Source organism: Rhinolophus sinicus, linkage group LG02 (assembly GCF_036562045.2).
Source record: "Rhinolophus sinicus isolate RSC01 linkage group LG02, ASM3656204v1, whole genome shotgun sequence".
NCBI classification, from domain to species: Eukaryota; Metazoa; Chordata; class Mammalia; order Chiroptera; family Rhinolophidae; genus Rhinolophus; species Rhinolophus sinicus.
In genome coordinates, this window is record NC_133752.1 from 119,792,604 (window position 1) to 119,818,708 (window position 26,105).

A 26,105-nucleotide genomic window follows, 5' to 3' on the forward strand; every position below is an offset into this window, starting at 1 on the left:
ATATTTGCCAACTTCCTCATGGCTGCTTCACTCTCTTTTAACTTCTGCTTGGATATAACTTTTGCTTAAATGGATCCAGGCCTGACTCTGGTTCTATACCTGTTAGTGTGTCTCTCTACCCTCACCCCAACCAAATGCCATCTCACTACGTCAGTTGTTAAACCTAATGCTACATTCCCAGGTTCGAAAACCTGATTTGCTCATGAGAATCTTGGATGGTATCTCCTCAGGGCAGCTGTTTACAGATCAGGTAAGGGGGTGGGTGTCAGTTGGTACGAACAGGATAGATTCTCTGAAAATAGGTTGTGGGCAGCAGGCAGTGACTGGTATCTCAAGTCCAGCATTCTCTCAGAGAGTCCTGGTCAGTGTTCTCGATTGTTTCAAAAGGGCTACGTGACAGATTGTGACAAACATTAGTGCTCAGCACTTCTGGGCTTCAGTGGTCTTCACTGTTTTGTGCCTGTGCTTAACTATTCATGCTGTTTCTTTTTTTCAAAATGCCTTATTTTTTCAATCTGCTTTGATACTAGGGTGAGAACCAAGTGCTATGAACTGAATGATTGTTCCGCCCAAATTTATGTATTGAAGCCCTAAACTCTAAAGGGATGGTATTAGGATGGGGGGATGTCTTTGGAAAGAGGTTAGGTTTACATGAGATCATGAGGGTGGATTCCCTATGATAAGATCAGTGCCTTTAAGAAGGCACACCAGAGAGTTTGCTTCCTTTCTGTCTCTGTGCACGCGCGTGCACACACACACACACACACACACTCACACACACACACTCACACACAGGGAAATGCCACGTGAGCACTCGTAGCAGGAAGGTGACCATCTACAAGCCAGGAAGAGAGTCCTTATCAGGAAGCAGCCCTGCTGGCACCTTGATTTTAGATTTCCCAGCCCCCAGAACAGTGAGAAAATAAATGTGTGTTGCTTAGGCCATCCAGTTTGTGGTATTTTGTCATAGCACAGTCCACACTGACTAAGCCACCAAGCAATGATAGTTCACTTCCATTTTATAGATAAAGCCCTCAGTAGTTAAACAGACTCCTCAGGTCACTGAAGTGGAGCCAGGATTCAAAGCCCAGCCTCTCTGGCCACCAAACCATTGCACTTTCACCATAGTTCTCTGCTTTATGTTGTCTCACACTTAATGGAGAAGGAGGAGGAGGAGGAGGAGGAGGAGGAGGAGGAGGAGGAGGAGGAGGAAGAGGAAGAGGAAGAGGAAGAAGAAGAAAACCCAACTTCAAGTACTAAAAGTAAGTTTCAAGTATTTTCAACGTGTCAAATCATAGTATTTAATTCAGTTTAGAGACAACATTAGAAAACATATTTCAAGTTTATAAATAAGGGATCTTTTGTTTTCTTTCTGTTTTTTTCCTTTGGCAGAGCTTCTAATATATACAATTGTTATATCCTTTGATATTACTATTACTAAACTCAAAAATAAAGTTCATTTTAATTTTATTTGTCCTCAGAATGTACCTTGGATTTTTGCCATTGTCACAGGGAACATATATAAACAGCTTGAAAGTCTGTTTTCTTCCAAGTCTGGCCTATCTTTTTTAAAACTCTTGTGCCTCTTAGAATTTCCTCAATTAACACATAACTAGTTATGATAATCTGGAATTACTAACTTTAGAGATGCAACAGAGTAAAGGGCTCCTAAGTGGGAGTCTGAAGACCAAAATTTCATTTAGGGCTGTGCTTCTTAATAACTATGTGACTTTGAGGAAATCCTGTCTGCTCACCAAGCCTCGATTTCCTAACCCAGGAGAGGGAATAACCATGCCTCGATACCTCAGAAGAATGTTGTGAAGATAAAATGAAATAATGTATGGAGTGCTTTGTAAACTGAAAGGTAATATAGATCTGTAAGTGGATATTATTATTTATGTTATGAGCCAGTAGAAATCAAAGCCCTGGTTTCATAGCCAGGAGGATTTTCCTCACAGATCTAATTCTTAAAGCTTGGCTTTGCTGAGTTAATGAGTACTTTCCAAATAAAGATCCCTTTTACTGCTTTGATTTTTGTGAACTTCCCTTTACTCTGATTCAAAGTCACATGGGAAGGTGCTGTTGCAAAGCCATTGTTTAATTTAGACTTTTCATACTGTGTGTATGTCCGGCTATTCTCTGGTTTCAGTCTCCAAGGAGCCTTTGAGGGCAGACTGTGCTTCTTTTCCTTACATATAGTTTGGCAGCAAATGAGATGTTTTCAATAGGGATGAAAAAAACTTGCAATATGTAACCTGTCACCTCAAGGAAGAAGCACATCCTGTTCTAAAGGATTTGCCTCAGAGCCGGCCTGAGGACCTTACCTGGTGTTTTCACTTATGACTCAGGCAGTAAGAGGCCCAGGATGAGGTTGTATGGAGAGAGTTGTTACCTGCCAAACATTGTTGTAATAACAATGAGAGAAGCCCATTCAAAGGTCTTCATTTTAATAAATTAAACTTCTTGTCAGCACCCTCAATTCTGCTTAGTATGCCTAAAAGTTTTTATGCTAATATGCAGGAAAAGTGCAAAAATGATTTTAAAAAATTTATTGCATGTTAGCAGATATGCTTTTAATTTCAATCTTAACATGTAAAGGGATTAGGGCAATGGATAGTTGACTGGCTTTTCCTAATGTCACTTTGTGTGGCTTAGATGGAGACAATGTTCCCAGTTTTTCCTTTAAACTTCACCTGTTAATTATGCTCTAATACTGTTCTTTCTAAGCTTTTAGGATCCAGGCATTGGACCCAGGGAATAAAGCAAGATAGAACTTTAAAAAAATGAGGTGGCTTTTCTAACCATAATTCCATTGTCACTGACTGAAGCACTATAAAAGGCCTGAGAGCTGAAAACCATCTCCTGTCTCTTGCCCTTTGTGTTCTATATTTATCAAACTCTGGGATAATAGTTTTGATAGCTGAGGGTTGGTTTACCCCTGTCCAGGGATCCCAGCAGAGTCTGACAGCGCAGAGCTTCCAAAGTGCCGCATCTATTGTGATTTCCTCCCCTCCTCTCTGTCCTAGCCCATTGCCTGGGGTTGAATTTAGGGTTAGGCCATAGAATAGACAAATGGCCCACAGTGGTGACATGATCTGGTTGTCAGCCACTTCCTGAAACCCACATCTGGGTGGTAGTAAATGCAGGACTGAGGTTCTAATATAACTTGTGGTTCTATTTTCTGTCCCTCAAACAGTGACTTCCTTTGTGAGGTATAGATGAAAGTGAAAATTAACTGCAATTTAAAAAATATTAAATTTGGAAGCTCAAACCAAGAAATCTTAACATTCTAATATCAACAGAAGCAGGATTTTGTTTTTTTTTTTACTCTACGTCCCAGTTTTCATGAGCACCGCATTTCTTTATAATAAGAGGCCTGGCCAGTGGGAAATGTTCAATAATGTGCATGCTATTGCCCTCTAGCCTAACTTTGAATGGGGCCAGCTCTTTGCAAGATCTATTGCAAGGATCTCTGGGATTCTCCAGATGACCTTTCACGCGAGCGCATGAACAGGTACCATCAGCAGCCTTGTCTGTCGCTTGGAAATATTCAGAGACCAAATGACCTAATATATCAGGCCTCCTGTTTTCAATATCAGGTTGGCTAAGTTTTCTTGAAATTCTAAGACTGTAAGATTATTGGGAAAACTCAGGACATGTTGAGGAAGTAGCAAATCGGTTATTTTGGCCAGAGTAGAGGGTTCACAGCAGGTAGAAGTTGAGGGCAGAGCTGGGAAGATGGGTTGGTTTCTCTTAATGCTACATCACCCCTAAAGTGGGTACTATTCTAATCTCTTGATATACTGATGCTAATTGTTTGAAAAATGCATGAAAATTTAGGATGGCAGAGCAGTGAGGAAATTAACAGGCAGATTTATGGGTGAATCCTACATCTGCCGCCTGCTAGCGAGTGACTCTGGGTAAGCTAAATATTGTGAGGCTCGATTTGCTGATCCAGAAAGTGGCAATATCATATTTATGTCAGTTTGTAGGCGCTAGGTAATAGAACAGGTAAGTATTAAATATACAAAGCAGTTCTCACACAGCCTGGCCCATGATGAACCATAAACGTAACCATCATCATCTCTTGCTGAGATGGGTGAAATAGCCTCCTTCCTGGTCTCCTTGCTTTGGCTCCAGCTCTGCCTCACTCTGTTCTCAACACAGCAGCTAGAATGATCCTGTTGTGATGTAAATTGGATGGGGTCACATCTCTGCTCCAAACCCTTCAGTGGCTCATTTCACTCAGAGTAAAAGCCTCCTAAAGGTCCAGTCGGCATGTTTTCATTCTCACCTCCTTTTCTCCTTTTGACGCTGTTTGACACCGACCGACCTCCTCTTGCTGTGCCTTGAACATTCCAGAGAGTTCTCCCCACCCCCTGACACCCTTTATCTGCCTTCCCTGTTTCGTTCTTCACTAAATACTTATCACCAACTAACCCTTGATGTTTTTTACTTGCTTATAGCATTGATTGGTTGTCTCCCCCTGCTAGAAGGTGAGTTCCAATGGGGCAAGGATGTTGATTTTTTTTTCTTCTGGTCTGGTTTGTTCATAGCTGTATCCCTAGTGCCTAGAACAGGGCCTGGCACATAGAAATCATCAACAAATATTTATTCAGTGAGTTCTGAATAACTGAACAAATGGGAGCCATTATTAATGAAATAATGGGATCTGTTAGTATAAGTACATGTACATAATGATTCATCTACCCAACAAATATTGGTTAAGCACATTGTACTATCTAGCATTACACTAGTTGTTGGGGAGAGAGCCCTCTTGGAGCTTGTGGTCTTAGGGCTACAAGAATTGCACTGAGTAGATATTCCAAATTGTGAAAAGGTGAAAGAATATTCTTCCCTCATAATACTTAAATATGAACTTTATTTGAAGTTTTCAGAATCTCTAAACATTATATTCTAAAACTTTAAGAAACAATTTATTTATTGACCATTGTTATTTTCAAAAATTATTTAAGGTAGAATTAGAAAATTATATTCTGACTTTTTTTTTATACCTGTGAAAGAAAAGAGATATAAACATCTCCCTGGTGATAGGACTTCATACCTCAAACATTTTTCTTACCCTAATGATCAAATCAACATCACATTTAAAATCACATATAATAACTTTTAGCTGTATTACAATGCATAATGACTTAATCAAAATGTTACTCAAGCCTCTACCTAATTTTAATTTCATGATAATTAGATGAAGCTCTCTTCACAAAGCAACATTATCTTAGAGTTTGCAATTTTGTTAACCTTTTGTGATTGGAAAATATATTTTAAACTTCCCATTTCATAACTCTGAGCTTAGCTCAGATTTTAAAACTTATTACCAGATTTAATTTTAATAATTTTTATTATCTGATTATAAGAGAGTAAGCTGTTAAGATGCATTCAATCAGGTCTGTTGTTATCATGTAGGTTTTTCAATGATTCTTAGTTCATCTTTTGGTTTGAATTTGTTCAAAATAGTCTCTCAGTTTTTTTTAGCAGTTTTGATTTGAAAAACCACCATTCTTCCAGTCTACTGCAGAGTGTGATTTCAATGAGGCTCCTTCATGGCATTTTCTTCTGTGAAGACACTGCATCGACTCGCACTGATCACACTGAATTTCCATGTTTATTGCAAGTAAGACAAGCTTAACCACCCGAAAAAAACCATGACAGCTCAGGGTAATCAAGTGGGAGGTTTGAAATACTTCCTTTTCTCCTCATAAGGGGTTAACGAAATTGTAAACTCTAAAATAATGTTACTTTGTGAGAGAGCAGAGTCAAATGTTCATGGGTAATGCTCAACTGGAATTTAAATTAGGTAGAGGAAGTTATCAATACAATTGATGTGATCTGGCCAATCTCAAAGCTATCGTGATCAAATGTTTCACATTTCTAGGGTTAAATTTTGTCCCTGCCCGTATAATGGAAATGAAGGCCTACGTTTGAGAAACCTATAATAGCATCAACAGTATCTTCTGCCCATTTTCTTAACAAGTGGGAAGCCACATGCACTAAAGAGCAGTGAATGGGAAAAGAATGAAAGGTTTAATTTGTTAAAAACAAATAATGATGAAAATCGATAACACAATTTTGAGTGATTGAGTAAGAAATAAAATTTCCTATAAATAAGTTGGGAAGATAAAAGACTGAATCAGGAAAAAATTTATTTACTTCCAAGATCTACTCTGTGTTTAAATTTGATTTTATTCTATTCCTGTAGAAATATAAAACATAATTCTTTCTCAAGGGATATTATGGAATTGCCATTCCAAAATAGAACTGCCACAAAAAGCAATAACTTTTACTTAGAGGATTATTAGGTAGAAAATGAATTTGAAAAGCATAAGAAAAGGAAACTTTTTTCTCTGTGATATCTTCTGGAAAAGATTCCAGACAGCCTTAAAATAAGGTTTCTACACGGACTTTAGACATAATGAGGAGGAAGTCAGAAAACTCTTCACAACCTTTTAGTAACTTGTGCTTTAGTTTTCAGTAGCCCTCATCATAATTCCATCGCATTCAACAAACATTTGCTGACTGCTTTGTACGTGGTATGTGCTGCAAACACAAGGATGAGTTGCCCTGAGCTGAAATTCAAGTTCAGTGAGAGTATTAAGAATATACCATGAGGAAGCTAAAATTAATTGACCACCAAACCATCTGCTGCTAGACATCTCCTAGGGCATTTACATACTTTACTACTTTTAATCCTTATGGAAAAGTTACGAGGTAGATATTACATTGATTAGGCATTTTATCACTTAAGAACTTGAGGGTCAGCCAATGAGTAGGCGAGATGGAATTCAGTGCTAAGTCTATTTGCCTCCCAGGTTCTGATTCTTTCCATCCCAGGATGCTGAAAAGAGATGTATATATACACATACACAAATAAATAAATATGTATTTATATATGCATACATAAGTATGTATATATTTATATATGAGTACACACTCATATAAACACAAATATATGTACATTTTTGGGGCACCATATATATATAACTACAAAACTACAAAAGTTACAGCCACAGTGTGTAGATAGAAAAGGCATTAAATTTGTGGGTGAAAACATAAACAGAAAATGTGTTCCGATTGATGGCAACATATTGTGCTAGAAAGCATTGAGCCTGTACGAAGACTTCAGCAAGGGATCCCGTGAAACAAGTGACACCAAGCCATTGACTGCAAGTAAGGGATGATTACAATAAGATATTTTGAGAGAAAGAGAGAACATATTTGCATAACTTTTATTATACTATATTGTTATAATTGTTCTATCTTATTAGTTATTGTGATTAATCTCTTATTGTGCCTAATTTATAAATTAAACTTTATCATAGGGATGCATGAACTCAAGAAAACATAGTATCTATAGGGTTTCGTACTATTCTTGATTTCAGGCATGCACTGGCGGTCTGAAACGTATCCCCTGTGGATAATGAATGACTATTGTAAGTATTAAATACTCCACCAGTTCTATGCACAAAAGATTTAAGAATATAGAGAAATGATCAATTTTGCTTGGATGGGACATAGAAAATAATGTCAGGAGAGGGCTTGGAGGTGGGCTGATGTGCTTGGGAAACCAGATAAAAGTGACTTCACAGAGGGGTTGACATTTGAGTCAGCATGAAAGAGGAAGGAGTAATCTTTGAAGCAACTTGTGATTTCCCACCTAGCCCCAGAGATTACTCATGCTCCTCTGTCCTCTAATAGTCTAACTCCAATTTGCCTTTATTATTGTGCATCATGCTACTCAGTAATTATTACATATTTGCCTTAACCATGATCAGTCTTATTTATCTTTCTCCTATCCTAGAAGAATGCTTGGGACAATATAAAGCCCAATATATTTGTTAAATTACTTATTCAACATTTGTTGAGCACTTACTATATGCAAGGCATTATTCTTGGCATTGAGAAACAGCAGTGAATCAAATCAAAAAGTATCTTTTCTCAAGACACTTACATTTCATTGGATTTGTTTTCATAATAAGATGACTATAACATTAAAAATGTGTGAACTGTAACAAATCAGAATATAAACAAAATATTGGGTAATGGCAAGTATCATGCAGAAAAATTAGTCAGAATAACATGTTAGAAAGGGACTGGGAGTGCTATCTTGGATGGGTTGGTTGGGAAGGTCTCTCTGAGGAGGCAACATTTGAGAAGCGGTATAAATGAAGGGAAAGAATGAGTTATGAGTATGTGACTAGGGAAGAAAGTTCTACGCAAAGAACGTGGTAGATTCAAAGGTTATGAGTTAGGAGCATGCTTGATGAGCTGTAGAACAGAGAGGAAGAACAATGAGTTGGAGAGACAGCCAGGCACAGATCATGTAGAGCTTTGTAACTATGAATGAGTGAAAGAATCAATAAACGAATGATAGAAAATTCAGGTAGCACAAGCAAAGTCACGAAGGCAAGAAAGGTATGATGCTTTCTTGGCCTGGTATGACTATAGAAAAAGTGCATTTTCTTCATGACTCTCCTCAATTTCACCTTAACCAAGTGGGAGGAGATATTTTTAAAAACTGGGTTGAAGCGAAATTGGAGGCACCCATGAAACTTATGCTAAAAATTTAACTCTATTCTTTAGGAACTGGATAATGTTTGAAGATTTTTGAGCTGCATTATCAAATTTGTGTTTAAAATGGATATTATTAAGGGCTTTCATATATTTGGGGAGATTGTTATTATTCAGGGCATCTCATCCATTATTGGTAGAACTGTAAATTGGTACAATAACCATAGAGGGCACATTTTCAATAATCTATCAAAATTTAAAAGGCATATAAAGGCAATGAACTCACCTCTAGAAATTTACCTTTAAAAAAAGCCACACGCGCGCACACACGTACACACAGAGGGTGCCAAAAAAATGTATACATATTTTAAGAAAGGAAAAAACTGTATTAAAATTATGCTGATGGTAACCACTTTGAGCACCTCTTATAATTGCAGAAGTGTGACTTATATTCATCTTTTGTTATTGGTGTATATTGAGTATTACAATTTTAACACAGTTTTTCTTTTCTTAAAATGTGTATAATTTTTGGCACCCTCTGTGTGTGTGTGTGTGTGTGTGTGTGTGTGTAAAATATATGTATGTAAAAATACATTGACATTTGTACAGCATTTCCATTGCTTTATTTTTAATAGAGAAAATTGGAAATAAATTAAATGTCCATTAATAAGGGACTAGTTAAATAATCATGGCTCTTCAAACAATGGAATATTATGCAGCCATTAAAAGAAGTGAGCCAGCTCCAAGTCTATTGATGTGGAAAGATGACCAGGAAATATTAGTGAGAAAAATATAATTATAAAAGCATATACACAACATGACCCCATACATGTAAGAAAAAAGAATATACACATATGTGTTTGTATTTATATAGATAATACATCTAAGAATAGATAATAGCCTTGGTTACTTTTATTGAGTTGTGTTAAGGCTGCTATGGTTGGAGCCTGGAGTGAAGAATACATTTCACTTTATACTCTATACTTTTTGCCATATTTAAATTTTGTATAGTGAGCATTTATTCCTTTTTTAAAAAAAGTAATACATTCTTTTAAAAAAGAATTAAGAAAGATGTTTTTATTTAGAGGACTATTGGTAGCAGTCTATTTGAAATATTAAAGCTTTTTCTGAAAAAGTAACTTTATTAAAAGATAATAAATTAAAAACCAATTTATATAAGGCCATTTGAAATACTTATTTTCAGGGAATTTAGTCTATCTAATTATGTGTTCTTGGTTCTAAAACAATGAAAACATTGGTATAGTAATTTTTCTAAAACTTTACATAACGTGAAATATAATTAAACTAGTTTATTGAATATTACCATTCTCTGTGAACTTTAATACTAATAGCCTACATTATGTAATGGTCAGAATTAATGTGTTCTCTGTTGACTTGACATTGTTTTGTTATCTTAGAGCCATTTTGATGCAAAGGGTGGTAATCATAATAAAACATGCTTCTGATGGATTTCTTCTCAGCTAACCTAGAAAAGAAAGTGTTATAATATTATCAAATACATATCTTGGAGTTTGTTTTTGCATGACATTGTTCATGACATCATTTAAAAAACAGAATTTTAATAATTAAGGAACAATAAATTCACTCAGATAGTTACTGTCTTTGTCTATATTTTTGTCTAACATTCTGGTATCTACTATCTTGTTGGTCCCTGTTTATGTACCTAACTTTATTTCACCAATGAGATTTGAAGTGCTTGAAGATAAAGAGTGTTCAGTATTCTTTGTCACAGTTACTAGCAGGGGATATACCAGCAAGCAGATGTGGCTCTCACAGAGATTGAAATGGACCTCTCAGAAGTCCATTTGTGTAGTTCACCAGCATGTTAAAATTGTGATATATTTTAAAAGTTTAGTTCTCTCTGTGTTTCTGTGTCTCACAATAAACCTCATACAAATATTTGTTGAATGACCGAAAGCCAGTGCAATGTGCAGACTTTGAGATTTGCCTTATGTTGTGAAGGGAAGACTGATCGGCTTCATTTTTCCCATGTGACTGATGTTTTTGTGAGGCAGTCAACTTCTCCCTGCACCTGATATCCTCCACTCCTCTTCCCGTACTCTCCTCAACCCATGAGTCACTAAGTCCTGTCTTTTGTACTGCTTGAGCATCTCATGGGGTATGGCCCTTCTTACATGATTTCCGCCTTAATTCACTGTGAGGCCCATTGTGTAGGGTCCTGGACAAATTGTTCTCTCATTGCCTTGGAAAGATGGAGAGCACCCCTCTCTGCCCACCTCCATGATAGGTCCTCGCCCATTATAGGCATTTAATAAACACCTAAATAATGCTTATGCTTTTATGAAAAGTAAGATGGTGGTCTCAAACCCAATCCACAAATATTTATTGAACATCCACGCTGTGTAGAGCTCTGGACAAGATGCTGTGGAGAGTCTGAGGAAGCCTATGATGTTAGATTCTTAACATCTAAATGGTGAAGCAAGCAACAAAACAATAGTTACCTAATAACCAGGTATGCAAAAATTCAAGCAAATGCCACAAGCTGGTCTATTGCTAATTCCTAGGTTTGTTCTACAGGACATGAGTGCTAACAGTTCTGAGGAGAAATTGGCCATTGTGACCTTCGGCGATCTACACACAGGAAGAGGGGGTGAGCCTGGCCTCAGAGAGGAAGTCACCTTGGTGTGAGTGCAGATCATCTGAGGCAGGTGACAAGGAGCTGAGTGGGGAGAAGCGGTCCCATCTCCTAGAGCAGAATTTTCCTGCAGAGTAGTGTTCTTCACTTTTTAAAGGCTATGAGTTCTTTTAAGAATTTGATAAATACTTTGAATTCACCTCCAAAAAAAATGACCATATAAAAATAAATGCAAAATTTTATATACATTTTTAGGGGTTTATGTGCATGTAGCCTACCCAAGGGCACCAGAAGGGGTTCCAACAGGGTTCATCAATCCCTCCATTTGAGAACCACATTTCAAAAGACATTAATGGGAAGAGAGATGGGAAGTGTGCAGATTTTGAAAAGCTTTAAGACAACAGACCAAATGGAAGTAGGGGGAAAACTGGAAAGCTATTCCATTTTAATTCAGTAATTGCTTTTTCCCCTTTGACTTTTTTATCTATAGAATAAGGACACTGATCATGCTTTGTAGATTGTTGAGATGATTAGTGGTGATAATGATCTAGAAAGTACATTGTACAGCATACATACATTTATTCAATGGGAAAGAAAAAAGCCTGTACATTTTTGATTAATGGATAACATGTTTAAAATGGGATTTTAGAGAGAAACTTGTTGACAGTGTGCGAGATGAAATGAAAGGAAAAGAAACTGTAATTGTTCAGTGTGGAAGAGAGGGAAATACACAGAATAAATAACACTCTCTGTTCAAGTAAAGAGGAAGACTTTTTTTATAGGGAAGAAATGTCACACTAGGAAGAATTAGCATTTGGAAAATATTTCTTCCTTTAAGAGGTCACTTTTCCCAGGAACTTATTCCCACTTAGTAGTTTAGAAATGAGTGCTTGCAATCATCATAAATGTTCACTTAAAATATTCAAGAAATAATTGTGGCTGTAGTTGGTAGACTGAATGACAAATCTGTCAAGAAGATGGAAACCTCTTTTGTAGAGTTTCACACTAGATTATATAGAAGGGTGAGTTGGGAGATGTTCCCAAGAGACACCCTACATGCTTTATTCCTGTGTGGGGCAATTGGCTTCTTTCTGCTCCTTTCATTCTTAATCCCTCTCTATAGCTCCTCGGGGAGATTGGTCTCTATTGATCTACACATCCTAAACAACTGATGGGTCTATCTGTTGCCTGTTTCTACTACACTTAATTCAGACATTTTATCTTTCCTACTTGGATATTCCATCAAGCTTCTTAAAGGAACTTTCTGCCTTTAGGCCTGTCTCGATTTAATGTATTTTCTGTGGTACAGACAGAATGCTCTTTATAAAATACGAACACAATCATAACCTTTTCCTGCTTTAAAGTCTTCACTGATCCCTCAAGACCTGCAGGATCAAGTTCAGAGTCTTCTGCATGGCTTATAACCAGCCTCAACCTACTTTCCCAGACTCATCTGCAACCATTCCCATCCACACGCTCACCTCAACATACCTGGCTGTTCCAGAGGTCGCCATTGCTCTTTTTCTTTGCGTATAAGGTTTACACCCATTCTACTTCAGACTTAATTGTAATTTTTAATACATGGACATATATTAACCATGTAAACCATACTAGGAGTCTGTGCCTGCTTTGCCTCTCATGGCAAACTGTGACTGTTTCCAGGTTAACCAGATTCAAAAATTAGTATTTCTGGTGTTTCCTTTCCCTTCCCTTCCTTTCCCTTTTTCCCTCCTTCCCTTTCTTCCTCCCTTCCTTTTTTCTCCCCTCCCTCCCTTCATCCCTTCTTTCCTCCCTCCCTTTCTTCCTTCCCTCCTTTCTTATCTATTTATCTATCTAACATATTTTTTGTTTTACTTATTTAACTTAGCTATCCCTACCATTAGAATGTACACCCCACAAGGACAGGATTTTTAGTCTTTGTGTTCACTGCTCTATCCCAAAAACTCAGAAGAGTTCACAAATATAACAAAGACTTTTACTGATAAATTAAATAGTCAAGAAAATAGGGAGCATACAACTATTGAAAAATAATTGAAGAAAATTTCTTAGAACTTAAGAACTTCAAATAACAAATTGACACCTGGTACTTGTTGATAAATAAAATAAAACCAATACCAAGACACAACACTATGAAATATAAAATGTTAGGGGTTTATGAAAAGATACTGAAACTTCCTGTGAGAAAAATAACTGGTTGTATACAAAAAAACTGGAAATTAGGTTGGTGTTAAACTTCTCAGTAGTAAGGCAGTATGCTAGGAAACTAAAAGTGGGCTGCTTTTAAAATTCTGGTAAAATTTTATTTCCAATCAAAGATTCCATATTCAAATAAATTATTATTTAAATATGAAGGTTAAATATAGACCTTCTCAAAAATCTGTTTGAAAATAAATTAACTCTCCTGTGCCTTTCTCAGGAATCTGCTGGAGGATGTGCCTTACCAACATGAGGTTGTAAACCAGGAAAAAGGAAGACATTGGATCCAGGAAATAGAGGATATAAGAGGAAACACACAAAAAGAATTAAGAAAATAGTGTCAAACATCAGGTCCAAGGCACAACCTTGTGAAACGAAAGAACACAAGGCTGAGATAGGAATCTCAAAGGCAAAAAAAGAACTATTAGATTACCTTCCTAACACTTTTGATTGTATTAAAGGAAGTTTCATGCTTTGGGAAGATTTCTATATTAGCAAAGGAAATTAAGTGAACAACAACCACAAAATCCATGCAGTTTTAAACTCGAGGAAAATCAAACAGCTTTAGGGGAAAACAAGTAAAATCATGCTTGCTGGTTTTACTGGGATATGTAGCATTTATAGAATCATGATCCTTTAAATTCTAATTATTGAATTAAATAAAAATTCTGACACACAAACACACTAGGAAGGAAAGTGCTTTAGCCTTGAATACTCTAGGAAAATAGAGTCTAAGAAAAGGATTTTTTTTTTGCTTTCCTAAGGAAAGAAAGTAAGGCCAGGAAAGGACTTATGAGTGTGTGTGTGTGTGTGTGTGTGTGTGTGGTCACCTGAAAAGCCTTCACTGAGACAGTAAGACAAGTAAGAGGCTAGTCCAGGTAGATCTTTGGAGGAAAAGCCTCCCAGGTAGAAGAAACACCAGCTTCAGAGTATAGAGGCATTTAAGGAATAGTAAGGAAGCTAGGGTGACTATAGTGAAGGAAGCAAATGAGTGAGTGGGAGGGGATGAGATTAAACGTAATCCGGGCGTAAATTATGTCAAGGCCTTGTGGGTAGAAAGGGGGCCATTGGAGAGTGTTTAGAGAGGAGGAGTAACATGATCTCACGTATGTCTTTAATGGGAGCACTTTGGCTGGTGTGTTGAGATATTCTGAAGCTGGACAAAGGTAGAAGCAAGAGTTCCATTTAGGAGGCTTGCAACAAATCAGGAGAGGAGTAATGGTGGCTTGTACCGGAGTAACGGCAATGAGGGTTGTGAGATGTGTTTGAGTTCGTTATGTGTTTTGAAGGTAGAGCTGTCATGATTTGCTGACAGATGATGTCTGAGGTATAAGATAAAAGGGAAGGAAGGTGACTCAGAGTTTTGGCATGAGCCTAAAAAAAGAAGTTAAGAAGTTACCAGAAACTGAAAAGCGGAAAGGTACAGGAGGAGAAGGTTGTTTTTATCTCCCTTACTTTTTGGGGGAGGGAGGAAAGTATAAGCTAGAAGTTTAGAATTGGGCATTGGAAGTATATGAGAGGCCTGTTTTACCTCCACACTGAGATGTAAATTGTCAGTTTGACTTTTAGGTCTGCATGTTGAGGTTCGATATGTGGAATGCAAAGACAGATGTGGAAGCCATCAGCATGCAGGTGGTCTGGATGACCATGAGACTGGGCGAGATAGCCTAGGGGTGAGTGTGGATTATAAAGAGATCGATCTAAGGGCTGAGTCCAGAAGCACTGCTCACATTTAGAGATCAAGAAGATGAGTAAGAAACAGCAGAAGACACCGAAAGGAAGTGGCTAGAAAGGTAGGAGGAAAGGAGATGCATGTGGAGTTTCACAAGCCAAGCAAAGAACGTTATCCAGGGAGGGAATGATCTCCTGTTAGGTGCTGCTGACGAGCGAAGTGAGATGAGCACTCAGAAAATGATCTACTTTTGGTGGTTTTCATTAGAACAGTTTTAGGGGAGTAGAAGGAGTGCAAATCAGATTGGAGTGGGTTAAGAGGGAAGGGATGGAAGGAATTGAAAATAGTAGGTGTAGATGACTTTCTTAAAGAGCCTGGCTGAAAAAGGGAAGAAGAAAAATAAGATGATAGCTAGAGCTCTGTTCTGTATTTTGGGGACTCACATTATTCAGATGTTAAATATTCTGGATTGATTCTTCGATTTTCTCGCTTTTCTTTTTCTACTTCCTCATTTTGCTGGGAGAGTCTTTGATTTTTCTTAAAATCCTTCTGTTGATTTTTTTTCCCTGCAATCATTTTAATTTCAAGAGCTCTTTTTATTTTCTATTTGTTCATTTTTCATATAGATTGTGAGCACTGTTTGTCCTTGTTCTTCATCTATCGTAAGTTCTGTTGAAGTATATGAAAATTTATATATATATAAATATATATATATATATTATATATATATATATATAATATATATATACTATCAATAAAGCTTCTCAATTTTGGACTAGTTTTTCTCTCTCTTTTTCCAAAAATATTAAAGGATTAAATATTAAAATATTTAAGACATAAATATTATGTCTTAAAGGATATTTAAGACATATTAAATGGTATAAAGGATAATACAACAAAATACTTGTGCTTAAAATGTAACATTTTTTTCAGTTTCCCAGTTTTGTAAATATAGTCTAGACCCATCTTCCTAAAATTATTTATTAAAGTTTTTTTCCCCTAAAGTTTTCTCCTGCTCATTGCATTGAACTCTAAATCTTTTAAGGCTAGTCTATTCTGCTGCTTTTTTGTTTGCTTTAGTCTGTCTTTCATGTTAGAGGGCTTCCTCAAATATTTGGAAAACCTTGCCTGTCCATGCGTACTTAAGAATGGGGCTCTAGAAAGCTCATTAGAAGCTTTGTGTGCCTGGGTAGCCCTGGCTGGCTGCCAGCCTTCAATAAAGCTGGAACCCACCCCTTTCCTTGTAGGATTCCAAATGTCAATATCTTGAGGTCTCTCCCCTTGGACCATTCTGTTTTCCCAGAGAAGAATCTTTCAATTATCTGCCTAGATGGGATAACTCCAGACTTGGAAAGGGACTCAAGGAGCTTATTGTCCACTACATAGATTTTCACTTCACCTCCCATTTTTCCTTTATGGCACCTTGCCCCTAACCTTAGCTGTGCTTGGGCTTTGAGTCAAGAATCTCAGGTTCAGCTTTTTCTGGGAGGAAACCTCTTGTCTTCTGCCCAAAGTTGAGAAGAGATAGTTCCCTAGCTGTACAGACTGCTAGAAGGAATGGAAGTCACCTAAAAGCCCCGTATTGTTTCTAACCTGTCCTGTTCTTGGCTCCAGTCTGTATATTGGTTGGTAGAGGTGCCAGTGGTTCCTGTGTCAGCCTTTTGAGTGATGTATGGAGCAAAGCCACTGAACTCACACTGGTATGCTCCCACTGTAAGCAACAGATTTCAGCCTTCTTCCCTCTACTCAACCACTGCAGCTTCTTTCCTTCTCTCGCTTCCTCACCAGTTCTCTTTGTTCTGTTGGTTTTAAATTCGGAGGATATGTATTTACTTTATTTAGTTCTAAAGGGGCTACTCAGAGGTAAGTATGTACATTCAGTGTTCCATATTTACCTGTGGTGTCACTTACTAATCATTACATCCCTCGTCGTTCAGGTGTGATTCTCCCCGAGAAGACATCCTGAGACTGACAGCCCATCATTTCTTGGAACTCTGACACCACTCAGGGTAAGTCCCCTATGTTATCCATTACTTTTTCTTTTTATTGGACTATAAGCTCTAGGAGGGCCAGGACAACGACTTATTCATCCTTGAATCTCCAAAGCTCAACACAGTGTTCAATGAATGGTTATCTGCAGAATTTACCCAATTACTCTTCCTGCAAATAATCTGGTGTGAGTTATAAGGGCAACATGTACAAGGGTACAAGAGTGAGTAAGTAAAACTTTATCACAGAAAGATGGCTTTACTGTTTAATAGCTCTGTGAGGCTAAGCAAATTATTTACCCTCCTTGGGTCTCATTTCCTCAGAATCTTGATAGTAATAATGCCTACTACATAGGGTGTATGGGGGAGAATTGAGGCTTTAATTAATTAAGTGCTTTTAGTAAGCACATAGCAAAGTGGCTGGCTCCTTATAAGCTCTCAATTCACTATTATTACTTTAATTAACAAATAATTTGGGGGTACATTTTTAGAGAAACTACAGGTTTTTCTTGCTCCCCCCCCCCCCCATGGACTTGTTATAAACTATGATGCTTTTCATAAAATAGTAAGACTTAGCCCAGGGGAGGGACGCGCCTATGTATGAAGCCCTAGGAAGAAGAGTCTTGCTCAGGGATGGGTCCGGCCTCCAGGGTGAGCTGTTCTTGCTCCATTCTCCCCAGATTACAGAGATGAGTTCTCCTTTCTCTCTCTTCCCGTCAGAGGCTGGGAGGTTTCACTTTTCTTTCTCCTGGAGATCAGTCTTAAAAGGTCAGCTATTTCCTGGTTTGTTATTCAGCTCTGCTTATTTGAAAAAAAAAAAAAAAAAAGAAAAGTAAAACCAAAATAATAAATTTTTATAAAGACATTGAGTCAATTAAGGTGTGGAATAAAGAGCATTTCAAGCTAGGTGCATGGGATTCTTATTTTTATTTTTTTAACTCCTCACATCTGAGAGAGAAGGAGGGGGCGGAGCTTGTGGCACTGACTAATAAGAAATTATATGTAATTTCCAGATGTTGAAAACTTGTAGAATTTAAGCATGATATTTGCTTTGACACTTACAGTAAACTGTGGAACAGTATTGGTTGGGAAAAGAATGGAAACTAACTTATGTGTTGAAACTAGGTGATTTATTTTTTTCATTTAATTTTTTTGGTCGGGGATTAGAGGCTGGGAATATAGTGGTGAATAAAATACACATGGCTCCTGTCATCATTGAGCCTAGGGACTGATGGGGAACAGTTTTTAAGTAAAACTCTAAATATGCAAGTGTAAAGTATAGGGCATTTGAGAGATATTATCAGAAATTGGGAGAGAGTTGGTAATTTAGATTGAGATATGAGTAGACTTTTGTTATGAAACAATTTTTAAGCTGAGTTATATGGTTGAATAGAAGCCATCCATGTGAGCATTGAAGGGAAGAACGTTCCGAGCACTTTGGGCAGAAAATACTCGGTGAGTTGGGCAGCTTTAAAGTCCCGTTGGGGTGTGTGTTATTATCAGGAGAGAATGGTAGAGTAGGAGACTGTAGAAGCCAGTGAGGACCAGAAGCACAGCCTTGAAAAGCATATTAAGGGCATTCTGTGTTATTCCAAGTGCTATGAGAAGCCATTGGATGACCTTAGCTAAGCAATAATTTTATTTAGGTTTAATAAAAGATGATACTGGCTACTTTTAGGAGGAGTGTTTGGAGACAGGCCAGAATAACCTCTTGAGAACAGGTAGGGGGCTAATGAAGTGGGGTGACACTAGAGTGTTAGTGGTGTGATTGGAGAAAGTTGATTATGCTTGAGATTCATTTGTGAGGGAAAACAACTGGGCTTCTTGACCAATTAGATGTGGGAGGTGAGGGAGAGGGTGTGTGTCACAAATCACTTCTAGATTTCAAGGGGCAACTTAGAGGAAGAAGAGATTGGAGAAAAGTATCTAGAGTCAGGGAAGACACACAGCATAGTATAATTATTAAGAACAGTAAATAAATAATTACTTTTTCCTCTCTGTTAACCAGTCCTTCAAGTTCTAGATCACGTTTTGTCTTCACGAACACTTCTCTGACCACCTGAGGCAAAAATCAGTTGGCTCTGTCCTCTCATCTTCTGTAGAACTTGTTACTCATCAGAAGTTTGCACATGTTGTTCCTTCTGCTTATCTTGATATGTAGATTTTACATATAGATTTTAAACTCAGTGGCAGGGGCTCTTCCCTTATACTCCTTTGAATTCTTGGAATCATTTAATAGAGTTTATATATAATAAGTTCTCATTAAAAAATTTTGACTACGTAATAATTGGAAATATTATTTGGAAGAAAGTTTGAAAAGGACATGTTATTGTTAGTGATTTCTTCTTCCATATTGGAAAAAAAATTCATGGAGAAAAAATTCATGGAGAAAAAATCGATCATGTGTGTAATCTAATTTCCGAAATGTCTTCTTGAGGACAGCCTATAAAGAACTAGAAAATAACTTATCGTGGCTATAATATATTGTATACAGTGTATATAAGTTTCATAGAGATTAAGGGAATTCAATATTTGTTTTTAAGTCTCTGAATTCACTGTTTGTCTCATGAATTAGAGATGCTGGTTGCATTTAGAAGAACATGATGGGGGGATGGGAGGAGGGGGCTAAGAGAGGACTTACTAAAATACATACATAGTATGGTTCTGTATAATATATGAAAAGTGCTGCAACCTCAGAGGCCCAAAAAAACTCTCTAAAATGATGCCCATAGTGGTACAACCCCCACCCACTACTTTTCATGCCACATGGTTGATGGTGAAAGTAGGACAGGGCATGGTGACCCTATGGCTTTTTGGTGGGTTCTTCTGACTGTTTCTGTACCTTGTACTGTTCTGGAAGCAGCCTCTTACAGATTCCTTTGTACACAATGCTTTGGAGACATTTAAGTGAGGATAGAGACAGGAGATCATGGCCCCTTATCTGTCAGCTCCTGCTGCTATTATTCATCCTACTTAGCTCCTTGCTAATACGAACATTGGCATAGAAATAAAAGACATATTTACTGAACCCCTGATGTATGGCAGGATTGGGGCTACGCTACTTTGAAGACATAAATATGAAAACAAACAAACAAACAAAAATCTGTGATCTCAAGGAGCATGCAGTGGAAAAGTCAAGTGTGCACATAGACATACCACTTTTCACTATGAAAATAGAGATTTCTTTTCCTATGGGGTGTTAACTATTGATGTCTAAGTCTTTAGAATAAGGAAGACCTGAATTAACAGCTTGACTTCTCCATGTTGTAGCTATATGATCTTAGGCAACACTTAATTTCTTCAAGCCTTATTTACATCAGTCCTAAAATTAAGATAGTGATACCTTCATTCTAGGGTTGTTGTAAGAATTAAATGAGAATATATTCAAAGCTCCTAGCATATGTATTAGACATGGTGAGTGCTTACTAAATCATATATAATAATATAGTGATGTATATCTATATATGAAGATCCACCCCAAGTGTCTAACAAGTGCTGGCATATTCATTTGTGGCTCCAACGTTTCCTGGCTAAGACACAGTTGATGGTAATGATATATTTCCTGGGGATGAGTCAGACCAGTTGGCCCAAGGACTCACTGTTTCTTCATAGACCATGCAGCACCCTTCATGGTTTAGGTTCCTGCCCTCTCCACCCTTTCCTCTCCCTCCTAATTGTCTCCCACCCACCCTCACAGGACTTTCACTTTCTTCTACTCCAAATGATCATGCAAGGGTCAGGTTGCTCTTGAAAATATACACTTATAAGAGCAAACTGGAGAATAAATACTTGGTGATTTCAAAGCATGAACTGAGACAATTTGTTTCTCACTTCATCCATGAGTCAAGAAATTCATGGGCATAAGTTTCAATATCATATTCTTTACTGATTTGAAATAAATCTGATAAGTCATTCACTGTTTCTTGGCTTCAACTCTTTTGTTTGTAAAACAGAGGATTGTGAAATGAGAAGGTTGGGTTTCCTCTGATGACTCTTGCTGTGTTATGGTGAGTGGCCCTGAAAAGGAGTTTGGTGGAAAGATCATTGGCAGAGCAATCAAGAGATCTGGGCTCTCAACATCTCCCACACAGTGCTTTTAGGTTGGAGATCAGAGTGTGAGAAGAAGAAATAATTGATTTGTCCAAAATGTCCCGACCCCAATCCATCTTATCCTGCCCATGTTTCCTCTCTTCTCATTTGGCCTGAAGATGGGGAGGAATAAAAGAATGACCTGAGAAAGAGACAGGAAGAATGAATATCGGGATATCAATGTGTTCATGATGGGAATGGGGTGATCAGAGCAACCGTCAATTCTACCCAAGGACTTTTCTCATATGTACACGTAGGACATTGCCTTCCTGGTTTGTCTCCAAGAAAGACAATTTTCCAAAGTTAAGGGATCAATGTAGTGTTTAAATATCAGCACTATGTTTAATGATTCACTACCTTGTTCCCCCCAAAATAAGACCTAGCTGGACAATCAACTCTAATGCATCTTTTGGAGCAAAAATTAATATAAGACCTGGTATTATATTATATTATATTATATTATATTATATTATATTATATTATTATTTAGTAAAGTAAGACTGGGTCTTATATTAATTTTTGCTCCAAAAGACGCATTAGAGCTGATTGTCTGACTAGGTCTTATTTTCAGGGAAACACGGTAGCTCTATTGTGCAAGAGTTTATCTAACATCTTCTGGAATGGATTTATGTTTTCAGACAATATCATATTTTGGGGTGATGTTTTTCATAAAGTAGTAATTTTATAATTTTCTGTAAAGAATAGAGAAGAATTATAGTCTCTGAAATGAGGCTAAAATATCACTCCCAAGACTGTTCTTCTCAACCCATCTTTCCCACGTGGATTTAATGTAAATTATTCAATGTAAGTATCTAAGATTTGAAAATATATAATGAAGACTCTTCCTAGTCACTGTCTCCCTGAGATATTATTGCCTTTTTCAGAAGGCAAGAAAGCATATTACCATAATCATGGATTTCCTTAAGCTGGCCCCTTTTTCATAAACAACAAACCACAGCCCTGTAATGCCACTTACACTGTCATTCCACTCATTTAAAAATAAGTACTGACTTTTCATCACTATGACTCTGCCAGGTTTAACCTACTTTTACCCGTGGCAACTACAGAAAGGATTTCTGGCCATTAAAAAAATAAAGCTATCCATTCAAAGTTTAGCTTTTCTATAAACTGCTATTCATTAGGCAATCCTTAATTGCAGGGAGGAGAATGAAAGGGTGATATGATGGAGAGTGACCATTTGGAGAAGGGAGGCAAGAGAAACTCTATCTTCAATGTTCAGAGAGAGCCTGTCTGTGGTGGGGAAGTAATATTTGAGCTATGAATAGAAGAGTAACAATGACAACCCAAATAATAATGATCTATCATTGTTGAGCACTTAATAATATTCTAGTCATTTATACACACTAATTCACTGTGTTCTGGGAGTTATGTTCCCAACTCTCTGCTTTAAGCAGTCTCTGCTCTTGTGGTTAAGTCCTGTGAAGAATTGGGGAAAGCCATTTCAGAAAAAGGAATGGCAGGCAGAAAGTCTCTAAGCATGTACAAGGCCAGGCATGTTGAGAAACGGGAAGAAGTCCAGAGTGGCTTGTGTGGAATGAGCTAGGGAGAAAAGCTTACACACATGGGGAGGTGTGTTGGGCGCCACAGTAGAGTTTTGATTTTATTCTTTAGTCTCCGGACTTCTTATCTCAGTCACTATTATTATATATTCAATATTTAAAGGTAAACTTGCTTCTACTTTGTATGCAATGAACCTGAGCCTACCAGAAGAACAGATGCAGAGTAATTTTATCAAAAATATGCATAGTATATTACTCTCAATATCATGCAGATATTATTGTGTGTGACACAATTTAACTATCAAATATTTCTACTCTTGAAAATATCCAAGTCTACATAATTCACCAGATTGAAGAATATTGTTCACTGCAGTTTGAACCAGGCCTATTGACCACTCCTGCAGATTGTTTCTATTAGGCACATTTTCCTCTTAAGACTCCTGAGGAAGTATAAATATTTAACATCTTTGAGCAATTTGAGCAATCATCATTTGCTCTGATATTAAAAGAGTAATAGAAATGGGGAAAAAGTCAGATCCCGATCTAGAGAAATATAGCTTTCTTGTCTAAAACTGCTTTCTCAGGAAACCATGCCTATCTTCACCAGCATTGTTTCAGTTTAGGTTGTCTATTTAACACATTGAGTCATTGCTTGGTGATTAGAACTGTCTCCTCTAGCATTTCATCTCGCTGCGAAATTGGCTCCTGGGTTTGATCACACTTAACAAGTAATGTTTACCATGTAGGCAAGGGCAAATCTCTTTGTTGGTACTGAGGAAATTAAATTCTCAAGCACCACAGTGGGTAGAAACAGCAACGATTTTTCTATTCCTGTGTAGAATGAAAGAGCTGATTTCTCTAAGGATGATGGAGTGGATATTTTAGAAATCTCAAATCTTAAGAGAATGCTCTTTGACAGAAAAATAAAAAAGCAAAAATGAAAAATATGTGAGTAACTTAGTACTTCGGGTACTAAGAACACATGAAAAGAGATTGACCCATGAGGTTGGGGAGGATCGCTTTAGGTGAGTTACTAAGGAAAAGGATAGAAGTGTTTATTTATTTCAGTCCAGAAGTGGATGGGAGTGAGTAAAAGGGGATGTTCCCTTAGTAGGTTGATGTTTTTGGCAACAGTACAACCGATGTTGCAAGAAGGGAAACAGTCTCAAGATGAAAATCTCTTACAGGTTGGCATTTGCCCAAAACTGTAATGTTGACAGGGAAGTGTGGGTACACCCAAAAACATCCTGATTAAATTGCAGGTGTTGTGCAAAACCAAGTGGGAAGAGCAAATATTTTACAACTAGTAAGCAGTTCTGACAGTTGCCTTAAATATGATGTGTATAGTGTGTGATAATATGAAATCTTAGGACACATGGTAATTATTTTATATTTCTGTTGTAAAATAGAGTTTTGCTTAAAGAATCATACATTATTTGATTTGGAAAAGACTTTTCAGATCACCTCTTCTAGTGGATTTTTTTTTATTTTTTTTTTAGCAGAAATAACTCCTTTCAAATAAAACTTGAAATAGAACTCAACTGTATAAAAACAGATGATATTTTATTAGTAAAAGTAATTTTATAAGTTAAAACTGAATGTATCTACTCCTTATATAGTGAATAAATTAAACTAATGGAGTTGTTTGATTAGTATGAAAACTTGGAATCAGAGCTATTGTGTTACACTTGTGATCTCATGTAATCCTTAGCATCTCATTTGTTTTAGTATTTTTATGTGTTTGCACACTATCAAAAAATCCTCATTTACACAGAAAACTTGTTGCAAATGGGAGGTTCTTAGTAGATCACCTTGTAATTTCAGGATATGCTTGTAGGACAAGCCTTTATTCTGAGACCCGTTCAAAATGAGTCACACTGGAAACACAAGTTAATAATGCATTGGTGGTTTCCTATGTACTAACTCTGCCATACACATATAATGTGTTTTAAATTTTATGTTATTTCAAATGTTTCCAAAACCCTTAAAATGCAAACTGAGTCCAATATCTGTTTAACGTTTTCCACAAAAACCTAGGGCTCAAAAGAATACTACTAATTAGCGGTGGTGTAATAATTATATCAGGTCTCTCAATTCCCAAAGAGTGTGCAATTCAACAAAATAAACAAGCTCAACACTGTTAACTAAAATAATTTACATTCTGACTAGGAAATGTCACAAGCAGTTGTTCAGTAGAAATCATCATGTCAAAATGGGTAGCTATCATTGCTGAGTTTGTCATTAAATTGGGCTTTTAATTGGGGTGGTTGGTATTTTCTCCTTCTTTCACTTGAATGGTAGCATTCTAAAACTGAAATATTGTTAGGTCTAGTTTTATGTTGTTGGGAGATTAAAATTCCTTCTTCGGAAATATCCTGGCTTCGCTTAACAATGTTTCATGTCCTCCTCCAATGTGGGAGGGTTATTATCCATCCAAGTCTAGCTCTTTAACTTTCATAACAAGAGTTCAATCTTAGTTTTTTTCTAAACTGTTGGCTTGAACCATATAAAGTTGATGTTTTGTAGAATTAAAAAAAAAAGGAAAATTAGCAATTTCTTATTGTTCTGCCTAGTGTATGAATCCAATTCAGATCAACAAGTTGTTTGCTGTCCAACTCTCATCAAAAGCAGCCATAGGCACTAAGTAAATTAACGGCTGTGGCTGTGTTCCAATAAAACTTTACAAGGATAGGCAATAGGTTGAATTTGGCCTAGGGTCTGTAGTTTGCTCACTTATGCTTTAAAGGACAGAGAAATATATCCTTGGACCATGTTGCCTTGGTTCTGAATTGTTAATGAACTGCCTCTGCAGAATTACCTTGTGGTGTTTAGCTTTGGGCTTTCATGGTGGAAGAAGTCAAGCAATAACCTTATGAAATTCTTTATTATGTTCTGAGGATGCTGCACAGCAATGTTATTTGTATGATCAATCAGTATTTTACCTAAAGTATTTCTTCCAGAGCTAAAATCTTGGTAATGATTTGTTTCTTCTCCTGCCTAATTGATTTTTATCACAATAAAAACTATAACTGTCTCTCTCTCTCTCTCTTTTTTTTTTTTTTTGCTTTTGCTGCTAGAAATATCCACACCAAAGCTGAGCTTTAAAATATAGCAACTATATTTTCATTTATATTCTGTAGAGGTGAGATTCCCTTCTTTCTTGTTTTTGGCCTTGCTTTGACTATACATTCAAATTAAATCTTCCCTCGCTTTAAACATATTGAATTGTAATAAACTGCATAGAAGAAAACATAGGTACTAAACTTATGGACCTTGGGTTCAAAGAGCATTTTATGAATTTGACTCCAAAGGCAATGGAAGCAAAAGCTAAAATAAACGAATGGGACTATATGAAACTTAAAAGCTTCTGCACAGCAAAAGAAACCATTGACAAAATAAAGAGGCCACCAACTGAATGGGAGAAGATTTTTGCAAACAGTGCCTCCGATAAGGGCCTAATATCCAGAATATACAAGGAACTCATGCAACTCAAC

At 37.0% G+C, this 26,105-nt stretch overlaps 1 long non-coding RNA gene across 5 annotated transcripts in view; it reads left to right on the forward strand.

The window, feature by feature from the left end:
• Nucleotides 1–670: 670 nt before the first annotated feature.
• The window catches only part of LOC109452869 (uncharacterized), a 114,262-nt gene continuing 88,827 nt past the window's right edge, over nucleotides 671–26,105 (forward strand). Inside the window, exons 1-3 of one of the 5 annotated variants that reach the window (XR_012493904.1) lie at nucleotides 671–1,262; nucleotides 11,089–11,215; nucleotides 16,952–17,023. This is a non-coding gene — a long non-coding RNA (uncharacterized LOC109452869). Of the gene's footprint in view, nucleotides 1,263–11,088; nucleotides 11,220–16,951; nucleotides 17,024–26,105 lie in introns of all 5 variants that reach the window. The other 4 variants (XR_012493903.1, XR_012493902.1, XR_012493901.1 and 1 more) reach the window with 4 other exon arrangements.